Here is a 13,366-nt window from a genome sequence, read left to right as displayed (position 1 = left end):
GGCACACATTACTAATATTCCTCCAGGCAACACTTGGGCTATTATTTAAAATGAGATGTGTGGTGTCCCAGAGTGACTGTTCTCCTGAACTGCAAAGCATTTTGTAGGACCTGCGAAATACGAAATGATTTAAGGAGGAAAGAGGGCTATACAGTTCTACTTTGTGTGGTTTCTACTACCTCTAAAGTAGTTTTGGAGCAGAATGTGTTCTGGGCTGTAATTCAAAGGGTGTTATAGATACTGTGAGGAACAGAAAAAATGGACAAATTACAGGCACCTGATGAAAAACATTGTTACTTTCTCCATTTGCTGCCCTGAGCACACAAACATATTTCTTTGATTGACTTGGGTGTTTATATTAAATGCAACTGGACTTTTTAAGGAGGCCTGAAGTGAGTTTTAAGTAAAAGGGCTGGATTACAGCACTTTGACTTGCGCTGCAGAGCAGCCTTGGCGCTCAGGATGGCGTGAATCAGCAACAACCTCAGCGCACGCACAGAGACCCCTGCGGAGATGAGACTTTTTTCCATCTGCCCTGACTCCTATACAGCAGTGCAAGGACGAGCCATAACTCAGTCAGCTGTGAAAGGCCCTGGGAGTTTTCTCCATGTACCTGAACCTTCTGCTCCAGGCGAGAAGTACATTATGTGTGATTTTCACAGTGAAAGGCAACCTTAGTGCTGCAGTTTTTCTTGTGGGCAGATGAGGAACAGGATGAATTTTTAAAGATGCCATTGCAGGTGTTTTTAGGAGCTTGGAGAGCCTGGCAGAAAAGCCTTTACCCCACTGCAAGCTTCAGAGGATCAATAAAAGCGTGGGGAGCAAGTTCCCTGACGGTAGAGAAGCCTCAGCAAAGCATGGTGTGAGAAGCTCAGTCTAAACTGACATGAGCCTCTCCAGAGTAGCTGCATATGCTCAGCCTGCTGAGGACCTGTCCCTTGGTGCAGAAAGTGACCCCATACAGGGGAAGGACACAGCATGGGTAGGCCAAAGTGATGGGAACAAGTTTTGGAGCTTGCTGCCTGGGAGAAGCAGAGAGAAAGCACTGGTGTGGCCAGGGTGCCTGGGGATGCCCCTGCCCTCTCATGGCAGCCTCACACCTCTGCACCCACCCTGCCCTGCCAAGTGCTGGCAGGCCTTGCTCTGGGCATCTCTTGCAAGATACTTATTCTCTTGGTTATGTATTACACTTGCTAAACCATTACACTCAAAGAAAAGCAAGGTTATAAAAACCTTTCATGTTTTTTTTTTCCTGCCACAGAGTGTGATCTGGCAGTAGGAAGAAACCAAATGCACCAGCAGTCCTTTCTTTGTAGTAACTGGCCTCCTGAAGTGCAAAGGGACGGATCAAATAGCTTTCAAAGAGCTCAGTGGATGAATCCAAGAACATACAGCCATGTGTACATCCTCACACGTGCAGGTGAGGATTTATCTTCAGCAGGGATCAAGTTTAGAGAGTAGACAGATCCCAGGGGTGTGTTAGGTACTGAGACAAGAACTCAGGAACACAGATCAGGTAATCCAAAGCTGAGGGACAGGAGGTTTGAATATAATGACCAGAAAGAGCAAATCCACATTCCAGCACGGAGAGCATCTGTGGGGGAAGGGATCTTGAGTGCAAGGGAAGGTGGATGGCTAACAAGAACAGCAGATAGCAACATCATTGGCCAGTGCTGCAGGCTGAGCTTTCCTTTCTGTACCACAGCTGTAGATCTGGGATGATGTGAAAAGCAGCAGACTCGCATCAGCCCACAAAGCAGTGCTAGTGAAATCCTATCCAGGCTGGCTGTATCCTGCTGGTCACCTCCCTGTGACAGCACTGGGAGCACTAGAGAACCACTAATCGGCAAAGCCAGGCTGGTGAATGTGTCTGGCTCTGAAGGATGGGCTACACCTCGTGCCCAGGCAGCGAGGGGATGAACCGATGGCTCAGAGATCCCCTGTCCCACTTCCCAGGCAGAAGAGGCAGCCCTTTGGGACACCACCCCCACCCTCACTCCCCAGACAGTTGTGCAAGTAACAGCCCTGGTGCAAATCCCTCAAGGGGATTCCCTCCCCACCTCTATTTCCTGTCGCCCACCTCCCACCATAGCTCTGCTGGAGTCTTAAAAAACATGCATAACATTCACTTGTCAGACTCTGAAGGTTTTCCAGGGCTTTTTGGTTAGAAAGGACGTGTGAAGAAGTGATAACTGCTGTCCCTCTGGATGCAGATTGACCGATGGTGAGGGCCCTCAGGATCTGGTCTCTACTCTTTCCTTGGCATGAGACTTGGTGTCCTTTCTCTGGTAAAGACCAAAGGAAATTCACAGAGGCAACACAAGCTCTACTTGGAATTCCCTATGCACTGGTAAACCTTCCTTTATGTTGAAAATATGTAGGAGAAGGGTGCTACACAAAAGTGGAGTATTCTGCCACTGTCTACGAGCAATGCCCCGAATACCACAGTATTGCTGCGTCAGAGAGGGCCATCTCCAGGAAACATTTTGTAGCACATCTTGCAGCCAAACCACAGCGGTGATGTTGAAAGACACAAAAAATTTCTCCCTTCCTCCAACTAGCTAAAACACGAAATGGAGTGAGATTTTCAAATTGCCAAATTAAGCTCAGGCAGAGTCTGTGGCTGCTGTCATTAAGAAAAACCCTGCAATAAATGTTTACAAAAGTGTTTCAGAAATAATGGCTCTCTGCAGGACTGAGTTGGGAAAATTCCAGCAGAACAGGTTTCAGCAGGAAAATGCTGATTTGTTGAAACTGTGGGCTTTGTGGAATTGGACGAGTTTTGACAAACTTTCGATGAACTACAGCAGCAGTTGCCACACTAGGGGCTGAGAGCCTGGTGGAAGTTCAAGCTGAAGTGAGGCTTGTGTCTGGATCTGGGGTCACGAGTTTGGGAACAGCTACACTGTGGGCAGATTTTGGCCTTAAGATCCTTCATGCCTGAGCAGCCCCTCTGTGCAGAGTGCCCTGGGGCACGAGGTGACAGGGCTCCCTGACTACTGGAGCTGTAACCCCTGGGGAGAGTGGAGGGCTTTGTGGTTTGCCAGAAAGTGCGTATGGACATACACCTTGCCGTTGCAACAGTCATGGACCAGAAAAAAAAATAATATAATTAACAAACAGTAAAAACAGGGAAAAAAATGGAGACAGATTTGAAGGCATGAAAGCTATTCTTTGACCTTGCTCTTATTCCGACAGTAGGTTTCAGAAGAAACTAGAAGTGGGGAAATAAAATATTCAAACAAGTCAGAAGAAAACACTTCCACTTCTTTTGAATTAGTGGTTTTTTTCCCTTCGGTGTTTTCTTCTGACAACCACAAATTTTTTGAAAACTTTTCTAATCATGTTTTAAAAATTCATTAAAATGCTTGCTTTGGGGCTAAACCAGGCTTCTTGAGTCAACCTGAAACGAACACTGGCTTAGGCTCGGCTGCTGACTGATAAGTCCATTTCCCCCAGAGCCTTTCCCTGCACAAGCACCCAGGGCTGGCACAGCTGGCCACGGGGCAGGGGATGTGGGAACCCAAAACAAACAGCTCTGCTGTTGCCCCCAGTCATCCCACCTCTTCACTGGCACCATGCTGGGCTCCTGCCTGCCTGGAAGAGACCCAGCAGGACTGTGAGTACCCACGCTGCTCAGGACATGCTGTTTCCTTCTCTCTCTGTCCCAGGCAAGCAATGGGCATGGACTGATGCTTGTATCTGCTGGCTGATCAATGCCATTAGCATTTCAAAGGCATCGTCTGAAAACCAATACTTCGTCTTTAAAGAACTTTTGCTCCTGATTACAGGCTTTATCGTGTCCAGAGACACTGGCAGAAATCGGTGAAGCGTGTGTGTTCGCACTCTGCAACTCAGAGAGTTGCTTTATCCTACCATGGACCCCAGCCTCCCAGACACTGCTGCTGATGTATTAGAAAGTATTAATATAAAAAAACTAGTAACTTGTATCTACAGGAGGGATTTTCATCCTGAAATACAAAAAGTGAGCTATAACTGAATGAGTTATTGCAATCTCGCATTCCTCAGCATGGTAATTAGGCATTTTAGTGAGTCTGTGGCTATATTAACCCCCGGGGACCAGTTCATTTACTCTTTTGCATTACTAGGTGATAAATACCATGCTTGGAGGAGAAGGGGCAGGGAAGGAGGTTACCTCAGCAGGTTACCCATGGCCCTCTGGGGTCACGTGGGAGCCCAGACCTGGCTCTGCCAGGTTTTGTTCATTCACTGCAATTCTTTTACTGTTCTTCCCACCCCTGCCTTTCCTAGTTAAACTGATCCTTCACAACAGGGCACTGCAGCAAGTGTTCCCATAAATCCAGCTTGCTTTACTACATTTCCATTGTCTAGAAAACCATTTGCTGAGGAAACAAGTTACTGACATGAGTTGCTCAGGTTGAAGCTGGGCTTCCTACGGTGCTAGATCTTCCCTAAGACTTCCCAAACTCCTTCTAAACTCTCACATCCTATCAAGGGCTGACTACCACCGCACCTGGAGATGGTGCGACTCTCTCACCCACATCTCCTCTCTTGCACAGAACTTGCATCCTGTTTGCAAACACCATCCTTGAGTCATGTCAAGCCTCTGGCAGAGCTGAGCCTTGAAAGTCTCTCGTCTGACTCCTGCCCTGCTGCAATATCTGCTGAGGGCTTCGGGGGCTCCTGGGCTGGGGCCTCCTGGGACGTGGGAGATGGGGAATGATGGGAGGAGAAGTACACCTTGGCCAAAGGAAAATACTAAAGGATGCAGAAAACAGGGCTTTTTTTTTTTGGTTTTTTTTTTTAAATGCTCTGCAGCAGGGGAATTCTGTGGATCTGCTTTTCTCCTGCGGTTCACAATGCAGGTTTCCCAAAAAGGGCTGTGTCCTTCTAATTGTGAAACCTGAGACCATGCTAACACAGAGAGGAATAAAATCTGCTTGGAAGTCACCAATGACCTTCTATACCATAAAATGCAAAGACAGCCTTTATGCATGGTCTTCTTAATCACTTCATAAAATATTTTTACAGAAAAACAGGTATTTTATTAAAAGGGCTGCCTAAATGGTTCAAAGAATCAGCTGTTAGTGAAAGTGACTGGATTTTTTTAATTTCAGCTAAATAAGGAGCAGCCTATACATTTTTTTCTCTAGTGAGCCCATAAATAAAATTCGGTTAGAGGAGATGGAATGGTGGAGCTGATCTTCTTTTTCTCTTTTCAGTTAAAGAAATATCAGAGGAATGTGACTGCCAGTAATATTTCACTAAATTTTAGGTGATCTCAGAGCACCTTTAAAAAAAAAACCAGACAACAAACAGAAAAAGGAAAAGCTATGCTCCTAAGTTGTTATTAATAAACTAAATAAAAATTTAACAGACATTATAGTAACCTCTTGAGGACACCAACATTTGCTGCATTTATTAATTCTTAATATTGGTGTTATACTGAGCTTATCAAGGTCCCACTGTTCAACGTGCTGCAGAATCAAAGTGAAAGACAGCTTTTATTCTCAAGAACTCACAATAGAAATCACAAAAAGCTCTATATATTCAGTATTTGTGCTGCTCTTTACATGGCGAGTGAACGCAACTGACTTTCTTACGCACAGCTGATTTTACTCTAGTTTTTGGCATGTCTTACATCTTTTTTTAGGGAAGCCTGGGGCACAACAGAGGTAGAGTTAAATCTTTTTCTGCCTCAAACTTCTTGTGGTTTTAAACAAGTCACTTAATCTCACTGTTCGTTATTGGGAAAATGGGCAACAGCTCTGCCCAGCTCCAAAGAGGCTTTGTGAGGGTAAGTACAATAAAGATGTTGGGATGTCAGGACAGTGATGCTCAGTCACAGGGTACCAGACTTTGCACTTCACCCTTCTCCCAGGGGTGTCAGGTATGGGAAAACATAGGTGTACTGCAATGCTTGCTTACCTGCAGAGCATTCAGAGACCCAGGCTTTTAAAATGTCATCATCCAGGGCACATTCCTAGAGGCCTTCTGAAACTACGACTGGTAGGCTTCTTATTTTCCAGGCTATTTTGGCAATGATGAACATTTGCAGGCAAGCTAAAACTGCTCTGCGGGCAGCAGAGGTGATGCTGGCACGTTCCCCGCGGCTGCCTTAGCTGGATGGCAGGAGCACCATGGCAGGACCGACACACCAGCCTGTGTGCACAGGCAGCTGCCAACAAAACACACAGCTGGCAACCCAGTCCCACTCCTTCTTCCCTGGGGAGGGCTTTAACAAGATTCCTCTCCTTCCCTTCCTTGCGCGGTGTCACAATGATCATACAAATTTAATAACTTGGAGACTTCATCCCTTCTCTCCAGCCTGGTAAGAGGCTGGAATATCATTAGGGAGGGATTGAAAGGCAGAGGGATAGGTATGCTGATCCTGTAAGTCTGGCTTCCTTAGGAAACTAAGTTAAGAAATGTAAACTGCTATTCTCAGCAGTACTCTAATTCTGGCAGCTGAGATTTAAAAAACTCAGTTACAAAAGTTGAGTGCTGGCAGCTCAGCAGTAAGCAACCTGTCCAAAACCCTCATCCTTTTGTTTTTCTTCTGAATCACAGGTGTTCAGAGTCACCTCAGCACCCGGGTGCCGAACTTGTGACAACTTAAAGCTCATCAAGCCTTGAATATTGAGCCCAGGGCTCACACAACAGGTCCCCTTCGTGCTCCTCACAGCCAAGGGCTCACCTCCTGCATTTGCAGCACCAGCTCCTACCCCACAGCCCTGACACAACAGGCTCATAACCGCCTGGATCTGCTGGCCAGCCCTGCTGGACACCACGACAGGGAGCAGAGGTGATGGCTGCACTGCTCAGCAGCAGATGTGCCTTTTCCACATAGTGTATAGTACCATTTAGCGTGTTTAGGCTAAGGTAGCTGGGGTTGTTCAGCCTGGAGAAGAGAAGGCGCTGAGGGGACCTTCTAACTGCCTTCCAGTACCTGAAAGGAACCTACAGGAAGGCTGGAGAGGGACTTTTTACAAGAGTGTCCAGCAATAGGACAAGGGGAAATGGATTTAAATTGAAGGAGAACAGGTTTAGACTGGATTTTAGAAAGAAATTCTTCAGTAGGAGGGTGACAAGGCTCTGGAGTAGATTGCCCAAGAGGCTGTGAATGCCTCCTCCCTGGAGATGTTCAAGGCCAGGTTGGATGAGGCCTTGAGCAACCTGATCTATTCAAGGGTATCCCTGCCCATGGCAGAGAGGTTGGATTAGATGATCTCTAAGGTGCCTTCCAACCTAAGACATTCTATGATTCTATGATTTAAAAGAACTATCTAGCACAGAGTGAACTCCTGAAAATGCTCTGTGCTGGCTACCCTTCTAACATGCAGCCAGCCCCCTGCAGTGCTGCAGCACAGCATTCCGCCTATGCAAAAAAATTTGCGCACCTATAGGATAGTTTTACTGGCCTGGCTTCCACATTACCTCTTTTTCTCCAGCTTCTGAACATCACAAATTGAGTCTAGGCCAGCCTGCAGCTCACTAGAGCACATGCTGGTGGTCCAGGTCCTGGATCTGGTGCACCCGATGTTTGGTCCCCCGGGAGTTACCCCCCTATTCCCTCCAGAACAGCCCCAGCTGACAGTGTATGAACATCCTCACCTTAACTGCAGAGCACTAGCATAGAAGTGCTTGTGTTGCTGCCAAGATTTTTTTTCCCAACAAATTGCTTTGAAATTACAGCCAAAAATAATTTGTTTGAGAGAAAGAGCAATCAATTTCGCCATATTCAGCTGAAAACCCAAAATTTTCATGTGTAGCCACATTTTTTTCCCCTGATTTTCGAAATGAGGAGAAAAATGGCTCAAATTTAGGGCAATTTTACTTTGTACAAATTGTCCAAATAGCTGAGCACTCCATTTTTGTTATAAGCCTTTCAGTCAGACCTAATGCACATCACCTCCATGGTGGCTGCAGCACATTCCTCTCCAGTGGCATCTCAGGACGCTGCAGGATCTGTCTCATCATTCTGTAGCAATTTGAAAAAGGGGGATATCATTTATTGTGTCCTGCCCACGGCTCCCTGGACCACCTGGGACTGCCCAGTGACTGCAGGGTTGGTCTGACCCAAGCAGTCTCAGGACACATGAGGGGATCAGAGCACAAAGCCCTGCAAGCCCAAGGGGAGGGAGTACTAATAGGTTATACAAACGAAATGTTGCTGCTTCACTGAAACTTTAGAAGGAGTAAAGGGAAGGTGTGAGAAGAGAAAAAGTAAACACCCTCACCTCTCTGTCTTCTGAGCATTACTTGGACAGCTTACCATAATAACAAACTGGGCTAACTCAGGGGTAAAAAGCGACCCTGGTCTTCAGGCATGCTGCTTGTGCCAGTGGCTCCCTAGGTCAACTCTTTGCACCGTGCACAAGTGAGTCAGCGTCATGCAGTCTCATATCTTGTGGTCTTGACACCATCAGAGCAAAAGCTATCTCATTGTGGGATAAACCAGACTTGCTGGGGGAACTTGGCAGAGACTTCTGCCTTCCCCCACCTGCCTGTCCTTCGCACAGGTGCAGGATGGGAGCGGTACCTCACCGCATGCCTGTCCCCTTCCAGTGACAGACAAGAAGTGCTGCCCCCAGGGGATGGCCTGATCCTGCCTCGGGTTTGAGTTCTGCCCAGCAGTTGTTTCCCCTGTGCAAGACACCCATCCCTGGCAGACACCTCTCTCACGTGCCCTCCTCTGGAAACACACTGCCTCAGCAGGGAAATGAAAAGAGATTTAAAAGTATTTCCTTTCCTTAAAGTGCCAAGTCCTGAGAAATTGCAGCTGCTCCTGCCCTTGCATGAGGGCGCACTCCTAAGCCAGTTGCTGCCGTTTAATGCACAGGAGAAGTCCCTGGTGTGAGGTCGTCCTCACAGAGCCCTGATGCACAGCAAAACCTCATTGGCAGGAGCTATGAACAGTGGAAGAGAAACAAGTGCAGTAATTCTTTGGGGTGGAGAGGTGATGTTTATCCAAGATCTCTGAGGGAAGCAAAGTGTGACACAGCAGAGGCATTGGCAGGCCCTTTGAAAGAACAGAGAATAAGCAGCTCACAAGTCCCTGTTGCCTCTGCATCTGCCTGTGGTGAGGCTGCTGCACACATGGAGACAGTCCTGCCTTCCGAAGGGCAAGGCTGAGCAACACGGGGGTACTGGGCTCTCCTTCTTTGCCTTGGAAGGATACTCTTCTGCTCTGGCTCCCATGCAAGATGGACCATGAAAACCACGGGGATATGGCTGAGGACCACAGACTCTTGTTGGAGCAAGTCCTGAGGCTTCTTTCAGCACCAGTACCTGTGCTGTCTGGTCCTGCCTACCTCTGCATACAGATGTACCTGGTAAAGTCTGCTGGGACCTGTGTGGGTCTGAGGCTGTTGCATCTGAAGTTCAACGTGGTGCTGCTCCCTCTGCATTTTCCCTTTGTGAAATTTCACTCTTTTGCCACTCTTTCTTCCCTCACTGACCCATTCCTTGGCCTCTGAAAAAATAATTGCTGTGCTTTCTCACATATTCACCAAATCATATCACACCTCCCTCAAGTCTGTACTCCAGACGCTCAGACTGACCTCCAGGAGGACCTCGTGGAAGCCTGCTTTGAAATCCTGTCTGCAGGCTACCCATTGACTTATACAGGACATTTACAGTGCAGATATGTCTAATGTGCCTATACTGTGAGTGCGCTTTTAGGCTGAGCTCGTCAGTATCTTAGAAGCACTGTGTCCAGACACTAACAGCCATTAAAAAACTCAATGGTCAGGCACAGGTAACATCAAATCTGATGACCTCTTCCACAGCCATAGAGAACCCAAAGATCTAAGGTACTTTGCTATGACCAGACAGGACACAAATTAGATATCTTGGTACTTTTTTGGTAACATGGGCAACCATGGGGTAGCATCAGGGTGAGATCCTTCTTGCACCTCTTAAAGGCGACCAAGCCTGACATGAGTTTTGTACAGCCTTTTAAGTGCCCTCCTGCAGCCCTGCATGCTGGAGTCATCAAGAATCAGAATGCTGATTTATAGCACCCACCTCAGCAATCCAGCAGCCAGCTAGTTAATGCAGGAAACCTTGCAAATCAGAGGTTTCCAGGAAGTGCCAAGTGTCTTGAAGGCTGTGTGGCCGCTCCTGGGGGGTGATCTATGCTCCACCGTGACCCTGGCCTTTTCCGTTCCACGCTGTTGTGCTTTCAAGTTGCCCTAAGGAGGTCCTCCATGCTGGCCTTTGAAGAGAATGCCATGCTGCCCAGGTGGGATCTGCTCCCTGGAAGTGATGGAGCAGCTTATCAGAGGCAAACAGCCGATCCTACTGTGCAAGGCTCTGCTCTCACTGCTTTTCATGGTAGATCAAGCTGCTACCTACAGGCTGACAGGCTGAAGTGATTTATTGTGGTTTTTTGCAAAAGACTGGATTTTGTTAGGTGCATTAATAGCACTTAGAAGTACAGAGCCCAGATGAGAGATACATAGGGATTTGCCCACTGTGGCTAGGGAACCATTCCAAAATCTCACTAGGCAGAAATATTTTGCACCACCAGCTGATCTCCTTCAATCTCTTCCTTCGCTCCAGGGAAAGAAATATTTTCTAGCAGTCTCTGCCTTAATTTTCTGTTATGTTTCCTTATTACAGGCTGATCCTCACTGGAAACACAGAGCACCTACTTATCTGGACTCAGACGGATAATATCAGAAGCTGAATTTGGTCATGATACCCATGAGCAAAATGTTTGCACTTTCCCTTCCTGCAAGACCATCCATGGGAATCGAAGTGATGGGAAGATTTCTGGGCACTGGCTGTTTGTTACACATCTCTAAACTCCATCAGCTAAGAGAAATATAGAAAAATGGAAGCAGATGGGATAAGTGGGGATCTCCCTTAATTTATTTCACCAAAATATATTTGGACAAGGCAGTTTTGGTCAGGACATACATGCAGACTAGGACGGGGCACTGAATTTCTCCCTGAAAGCCTAAAGGTCCCAGGAGAAGCACCACTACCAGCAGCAATCTGCAGAGACCTGCTGCACACCTCCTTGAATTTAATCCCATCTAAATCCTGATTTGCAGAAAACAATAGGGGTTTGTCACAATTAGGGCTTAAATCTCTAGTTGCTGATGTTAAAAGCCAGGAAGAAAGTTTTTGACGTAACCTCTGAACTCCAAAGGGCTAAAGTTCAACTTGGATCAAAGAAGGGTCTCTAAAGAGCTCCATGCTGCACGAGGAGGGTAACACAAGGATGCCATGTACAAATTGCATTGCCTTTCAGGAATGTCTTGCTTTCTGTTATTACTTTTGTCCTGAAATAACAGATCCGGGGTCCCAAAACAGAATGTTGCATTAAAATACTAACAGAGGCTTTGCCAACTCCAACTTAATGGCCAGTTTAGAAATCCTCTCCTGTCTCTGGACAGGCAGGATCTGAAAGAGATTGTTACTGAAGTGGTGCCTACAAGAGTAGGAAGTCCCAGAGACCTGTGACTTGTGATAATTAATTTAGTCCCCAGAGCACACATGGGGAGGGCAAAACCACAAGGTGAATGAATGGATATGGCAGCTTCAATTGAGCTGTTTGTGACACTACCTGGATCCTCTTTCTAACACTCTGATCCCTTAACTCAACTGATGGCTTCTTCTACACCTGTGGGAACCCTCCAGCACTCAACTGTATGAAAAGCAAGAAGGATGCACTGAGCACAAGTTCAAGATCCTTTTCTGTGATCTAATACCCAAAATTAAGGAGTGGAAACTAGATTCCTGATTCTTATTGAATTACTGAAATTGTGTAAAGCGTGAGTGTTTGTTTAAAAACCAGAGAAACGTAAAGGCAGACAGCGAGCTCTAGAAATCTTGTATTTTAGGGATTGTTAAACTATTAGTATGTTCTCAGCACCATCAAGAAACTCCAGTGGCTGAAGAAGCATCCCAGTGTGCAAGGAGCTGTACAGCTAGGGTGGAGGATAAAGGGCTGCCATATTTATTTGTTCCTGGAGCTAAATATTGCTGTATTATTATCTTGGAATGACACAGGCCTGTTATTCCCAACAGGACAGAATAAAAAACCAAATCAAAACAATGGTGCTTTCTACTGTAGTTTCCACCTTGTGACTATTTTACCAGCCAGGGCTTTCTGGAAGGAATGTGTTCAGCTCTCACCACTCCTCTGAAAATGTGCTCCGCGAATGAATTACCAAAAAGGAAGGAGGCTTGGATACCTGCACAGCAGAAGGATTAAAATGTGCATGCTCCGGGCTTCTCCGGGGATCGTGATGCACTGCCTGCCTGGTATCCCTCTCTGCACAGGGGCCCACCGGCGCTTATTATCTCCAGTTCAGGGCTGGCTCTGCAGGATCCCAGCTGGTTATTGCTTCATTACTATACTGTGCTGAGGTTCTGGAGAGGTTTATTAAGGCTGGAAACAATCCAGCTGTATGTACTCGTGCCTCGGTATCACTGGCACAGGTTCCCAGAAATCCCTCCAAAGATAGCTGACAGCTGACTGTGCACACATGGGCAGTTACACACATTATGATGCACACATTATGTTATATAATAGTGTAAGTAAAATCAAGTGAAGACAGATAATACTTGTATTCTTTTGTTAATATGTCTACATTCTTCACCCAAATCAGGATTCAGAAATCAGAGTACTGCAACACATGCTTAAATTAACCTTAGATATCATTCAAGAAAAGTGCTAGCATTGTCAGGAGATCTTGCCCTCAGGGTATCGTCACAGTGTGGTACCCCCTGCCTGGTGGCTCTGCATATTAGAGACAGTTCTAAAAAGTATTTTCAGAGCAATACCACATAGTAATAGCACTATCCTTAAGGCATATATTAGCAGGTAAAGCTATTATATGGTTTTACATGTCCTTTTCTAAATCAAGCAAGCCTTGTTTAATCTCATTTTAAAATTACTGCAAATCTGAGTGTGAAATTTCTTTTCAGATGAGCTATGGCCAGCAGATTAGGCATTTGTCTTGCTTTCCCTTAGTCTCTCGATGCAGAACTGTTCTAGGGAACTGGCCATTCATACTCATGCTGGAATTCCTTGAAGAGTGAGGGCCCTGTTTGCTGTCTACTCCCAGCTTTGACCCAGAAATTTGGGCAAATTTATTTTAGAATATGAAAAATGAAATATAAAAGCATTGAGGTGTCCTGGTTTGAGAGCAGCAGGATGAGAGTTCTCTGAGGCTGCCTGGACCAGGGGCCAATCACAGCAGGGGAGAAGGGGCAGCTGGGCCTGTGGGAGGAGAGGATGGGTCAGGTGACCCAAATGGACCAATCACAGCGTTCCTTCCCATGGTGCTCAGTATATAAGAGCCCCCAAGGAGAGCCCTAGGGTTTTTAGTGCTGTTGTGCTGCAGGGTTGTCATGGGCTGTTCCA

This window comes from Apaloderma vittatum, unplaced genomic scaffold (genome assembly GCF_000703405.1).
Source record: "Apaloderma vittatum isolate BGI_N311 unplaced genomic scaffold, ASM70340v1 scaffold18438, whole genome shotgun sequence".
Taxonomy (NCBI): domain Eukaryota; kingdom Metazoa; phylum Chordata; class Aves; order Trogoniformes; family Trogonidae; genus Apaloderma; species Apaloderma vittatum.
Note: the sequence above shows the minus strand (reverse complement) of the source record.